The following is a 6,310-nucleotide window of genomic DNA, read 5'->3' as shown; positions in this document are numbered from 1 at the left end:
AAGCTAATTCATTTGTTTGAAACATGAAGCGAATTCATTCGTGCGAAACATGAAGCAAATTCATTCGAAAGATGAACCATATTCATTCGCACGAAAGATGAACCATATTCATTCGCACGAAACATGAAGCAAATTCATTCGAAAGATGAAGCGAATGCATTCTTGCGAAACATTAAGCAAATTCGTTTGAAACATGAAGCAAATTCATTCGTTCGAAACATGAAGCAAATTCATTCGTGCGAAACATGAAGAAAAATTAATTCGAAAGATGAAGCAAATTCATTTGTTGGAAACATGAAGCAAATTCTTTTGAAAGATGAACCATATTCATTTGCGTGAAACATGAAGCGAATTCATTCGAAAGATGAACCATATTCATTCGTTCGAAACATGAAACGAATTCAGTCATGCTAAAAATGAAGCTAATTCATTTGTTTGAAACATGAAGCAAATTCATTCGAAAGATGAACCATATTCATTCGCACGAAAGATGAACCATATTCATTCGCACGAAAGATGAACCATATTCATTCGCACGAAACATGAAGCAAATTCATTCGAAAGATGAAGCGAAGGCATTCTTGCGAAACATTAAGCAAATTCGTTTGAAACATGAAGCAAATTCATTCGTTCGAAACATGAAGCAAATTCATTCGTTCGAAACATGAAGCAAATTCATTCGTTCGAAACATGAAGCAAATTCATTCGTTCGAAACATGAAGCAAATTCATTCGTTCGAAACATGAAGTAAATTCATTCGTGCGAAACATGAAGAAAAATTAATTCGAAAGATGAAGCAAATTCATTCGAAAGATGAAGCGAATTCATTCGTTCGAAACATGAAACAAATTCATTTGAAAGATGAACCATATTCATTCGCACGAAACATGAAACAAATTCATTTGAAAGATGAACCATATTCATTCGCACGAAACATGAAGCAAATTCATTCGAAAGATGAAGCGAAGGCATTCTTGCGAAACATTAAGCAAATTCGTTTGAAACATGAAGCAAATTCATTCGTTCGAAACATGAAGCAAATTCATTCGTTCGAAACATGAAGCAAATTCATTCGTTCGAAACATGAAGCAAATTCATTCGTTCGAAACATGAAGCAAATTCATTCGTTCGAAACATGAAGCAAATTCATTCGTTCGAAACATGAAGCAAATTCATTCGTTCGAAACATGAAGTAAATTCATTCGTGCGAAACATGAAGAAAAATTAATTCGAAAGATGAAGCAAATTCATTCGAAAGATGAAGCGAATTCATTCGTTCGAAACATGAAACAAATTCATTTGAAAGATGAAGCAAATTCATTCGAAAGATGAAGCGAATTCATTCGTTCGAAACATGAAACAAATTCATTTGAAAGATGAACCATATTCATTCGCACGAAACATGAAGCAAATTCATTCGCACGAAACATGAAGCAAATTCATTTGAAAGATGTACCATATTCATTCGCACGAAACATGAAGCAAATTCATTCGCACGAAACATGAAGCAAATTCATTCGCACGAAACATGAAGCAAATTCATTTGAAAGATGTACCATATTCATTCGCACGAAACATGAAGCAAATTCATTCGCACGAAACATGAAGCAAATTCATTCGAAAGATGAAGCGAATGCATTCTTGCGAAACATGAAGCAAATTCATTCGCACGAAAGTCGGGGAAGCAGCCTTGGAAAAAGGGCACTCGGACATGAAAACAATTTTGGAAAGATAGAAAAGAAAAGAAAACAGTGTCATGGCTACAGATGCTTTTGGAACAGTAACAATAACATTATTAATAATAATAATAATAATAAAAATATAAGAATAATAATAATAATAATGATAATAATAATATAATAATGATAATGGTTATCATTATTAATATTATATTATTATTATTATTATTTAAATATAAAACTCAATATTTGGCATGACAGTCACTACTTTTTTCTTTGCCAATTAAAGGGGTCCTAAAGGCCAAGGCCAAAGGAGTCATTTAGACTCTGAACTGAAAGCAGTTCATTGTGTTCGGAGGTGGTCTTTAAGACTTTTTGCTATATCAGTTAAAAAAATGTCATTTCCCCTCGGTTTGAAATGAACTCCATCCCTCAAAAATAACCCAGGACTGTCATGTTTAATGTGAGGGTGCTCAACCAGAGCACCATCTAAGGTCCTCAGAAATGTAGCCATGACACTGTTAATACATTTTCGAGACTTTTCTATCTTTGCTGGAATGCTTACAGCTTTCCACCGGCACCGGTGGATGCCAGACAAAATTATTTTCATGTGCGGGTGCTGGACACGGAGATGCTGGAGGTCCTCTTTCATTACATTTAAAAGTTTTACACCGCTGACCTCCCCCACATCATTGCCCCCACAGTGGACCAGGAGGACGTCCGGCGCTGTCCTTCCTCTCAGACTGTGGACAAAGAAGGGGAGGAGGCCCCTCCACCGCAGTCCACCCCAGCCGAACCAGCAGATCCGTGTCCCCTGGATCCCAAGGTTGCTTCCCATCGTCTCTGCAGCTCTCTGGGCACCACGACAGACGTAGCTGTCCCCCATTATCCAGATGTTGTTTATGAAAGAGAAAGGAAAAGGTGCAATTAATGCCTTAGGTATTTTTATAATCTATATATAACTAACTTATATAAGACAGCTCAGTTTTTCAATTCTTAGAATGCTAGTAATATCTGCAAAGATGATATGGAACAAGAAAGCAGCAAGTCAGTGGATGTAGATGTAGTCTTAATATTTTTTCCTGTGAAGTTTGTCAGACTGATACTTACAGTCTTTTCCATTTTTCCCTGCAGGGGCGGTTTTGTTAAGGGCAGCCATGCCTTCATCAGTCCTATAAGGAGTCAATAGAAGATATAATTAATATCTTGAAAGAGCTTTTTTCAACTGTCATGTTTTTTGTTGTTAAGGTAAGAACCACAATTTTGACACAGCCCCCTACGGACATCCTTGTTAGGTCAAAACTGCACTAACTGAAATGCATTATAATAATAATATATAATATATAATAATACATAATAATCAGGTCCTAATTTATTATCAGAAGTTTTTTCATATTCCTTGTTTGTAATGATTCCCCACTTAACTTAAAAAAGAACAAGAGCAGCTCTAGCACAGCATAATCACAAATATCATTCTAAAAATTCTTAATCCTGAACTTAGTAATTATTACGTGACAGGTGACACCCTAATAAAACACTCATACCAAAGTGTGACTGTTTGAATATTAGAATTTGATTAAACTTGTCCGTTTCATATATACTGATATGTTTAAAAAATGCTAATGTTATATTTCTGTAAGTCCCGACCATCGGTCAGGACAAAATCTTGTTAATGTTGGTAATTACAAATATGTTTTACTATAACTGTGCATTCAAAAATAAATTAATGGTTTCAAGATTTTAATTGTACTTTTAGATGATAAAGTCCATGGGATAACTTACTTCAAGGAGTGTGCAGAATAGTGCGGGAGTGATGCAGCCATGTTGCAGACACTGTGCATAGTGTTAGCCCCGTTGCTTCCAAAAAGCTTAACCTAGCATTGATTCGCTTAGCTTAGCTTAGCTTATCTAAGCTTAACCATAGGTTCCCTATTAGCCTTGAGCTGAAAGAGCGCGGTTTCATTGTCCAATAATCGTTCGATCCGCCTTAACCACGCCTCTCCACCGGGGTCTAGCTCACCCGGTAGCTGGCCGGAAGACAGCATTTCCAATATGGCTGCTGCCGTCGATTTGCTTCAAAGCAGCTCTCAGGAACAGATGGGTGACGTCACGGACACTACGTCCATATTTTTTACAGTCTATGGTCCCTATCCATAGTCTCCCCTTATTTCAGGGGAGATTCAGGCTGGGTTAGGGTGCCCCCTTGTGGACATTTGTGTGTATGGGGGGAGTCCTCAGTCTGGTGCTTTTGCACTCGGCACTGAGGTCCCAGTGTCCGCGGGGACAGTCACGTCCGCCATCATGGCGAACTGCCGTCCATTCATCGCTGAAATTGTACCTTTCCAAGGCCCTGTTGCAACGTGTCGGTGAGATTTGTCACCTTCTTCAGGCAGGGCCTAGAAATAAACTGCTCAACCGAGGTTTAAGCAAAGCTTTTTGGCCTTGAAACAGGGTTGCCTCGATGAGCTAAAAGCTAGCAGCCTGTAGCTGCATGCTAGGTGGCGAGGCGTTTTGAGCTTCTTGGTCGAGTGTTGTGGTGCGTTCACACCAAGCATGAATGAAATTGTTCGCTCGAATGAATGACGTCAATGCAGTGACACGGGTAGTGCTGTGGCGGCGAATTAAGCTGTGGCATCACAAGTGGACAAGTTGTGGATGGATGCTTTATAATCCATGGCTATCAGCAACCAGTCAAAATGGCCGCCAGTAAGCACACTACAACTCCCAGCAGCCACCACTACCTGGACAGCTGCAGGTGCTTAAAGGTGCAGTTTGTAGGAATGGGGGGAAACCATTCTTTCTTTCTGCTGGGTTTGGTAAAAAAGTCATAATACCCATCGATACTCATCAGTAACTGATGGAATTTGAGATTATAGCTGTTTGTTCTTAAATGAATGTATAATTTGTTTTTAACTCTGGAAGCATAGTATGATTTCTATTGCAAATTGTTATCTCGTCTACCTGCAGATGAAAGACTAAATAGAGCCATCTATAAGAACAAGAGAGAGGCGCTGTGAGTTACTCACTCTCCAAAGTTGATGAGGAAATCCAACGTGTTACAGTTGTTGACAAAATAGCCAACAACCCCCAGGGCCAGCATCCTGATGATCATTTCCAGGATCAAGAATGCAAAGACAACAGAATGCAAACTCTGAAGTGAAGCTTTCAAGCTGCCTATACTGTTGTTGTTCCTCATGCTTGGTGACGCATTTGGAGACACCACCTTCCAAGTTTTGTGGTCTGTTCAAGGCAGCGAAAAACAACAGGAGCCAGGGCTGGTTAGGGCTGCTGCTGCTGCTGCTCATCAGTGGAAGCTTCTTGTTGTTGTATATTGAGCACCACCTCAGGCTGCCTCCCCTCTTTTCTTGCCTCAGATTTCTTCATTCTGAAACTTTAAACATAGAAGTCTTAATTAAAGGAGGAGTTAAGAAAGTTCAGAAACAGATAAAGAGGGTGTTGACTGGTGCTACAAACACCTGAGCTAGCTATACTTTAATGTTAGTCACTGTTTAGCATGAGCTGTGTTCTGGCTGATGAGGAAAAGTAACAGTCAAGAGAAAGAGTTGTGTTAGCTCACGGTTAATGATGACGTTCCACATTTAAATCATAACTGGACTACACAGCTTTGAATAACATGAGTAAAACATGTTGGATTAATTATGCGTTTCACTGTTCAACTCTTAAACTATTCAGCTCCTTCACATCATTCAGGCTTTGACTTTTCACATCTCTACGCCCTAGAATTTTAAAAAATATTCAACTTTATTCACACATATTTTCACAATGTAAACAGATTGGCGTAATCTTGAAATCCACTTAAATTTCTTCATCTTCAACAGTTTAGAGCATAATATCCCCAAATTTCACTTCACATACTCAAATAAGGCATCATAACAGTCCCTGTCTCCTTCTGCTTCTGTCAAAAGGGCTATCTATGCAAAAGATTCTTCCCTTTGTAGACACTATATGGCCAACTGTTGGACCAAATCGATCTCTGGCCTGATTCACTCCAATCTTATTGGCCCCTAGTTCAGTACATTTTTTAAAAATGTTGGCGCTTCCTTTTCCCACCTCTTCTGCAGACACTACTCCTACTATATACATATATAACTAGTTTTTATTTAAATATACCTTTCAGTTTCTCAATCTTATTTAATTACTTACTATGTTAATACTGTTACAAATATGTGTCTGTAACAGCCATGTTTATCATTTCAAACCAGTTTATTGTCCAGAAGTTTGTAGCTGCAGTTTTTAGACTGTTTATACATGGCACCAGTCAACACTTTTGTTAGATGATTTATCAAGAAGTTATTTTTCTATACAACTATTCAATGTAACACCAACGTGAACCGGGTTCTGGTTCCGGGCTGGTGCTCGCGCTGGTTCGGAGCTAGTTCAACTCGCGAATCAACACGGCACCCGTTTGTTTTTCCACTCGCTCAAGTCCGTGGAAGAGGCACGTCATGACGTCAGATTTATGTGACCGCTTTTCCCAGCAGCGCTAGCTGGAACTTTCCCTCACAACAACAACGATGGCAGACAACGCAGCATCAGCGTAGCATGCTTGCAGGTGTTGCTCCTGGCTTTTCAAAATCAGATGAGGGCCCGGAGAGAACTGACCCAACTGT

The sequence above is a fragment of the Notolabrus celidotus genome, chromosome 15 (assembly GCF_009762535.1).
Source record: "Notolabrus celidotus isolate fNotCel1 chromosome 15, fNotCel1.pri, whole genome shotgun sequence".
Classification (NCBI taxonomy): Eukaryota; Metazoa; Chordata; class Actinopteri; order Labriformes; family Labridae; genus Notolabrus; species Notolabrus celidotus.
The sequence above is the reverse complement of the archived record's forward strand: the minus strand, read 5'-3'. Positions refer to the sequence as shown.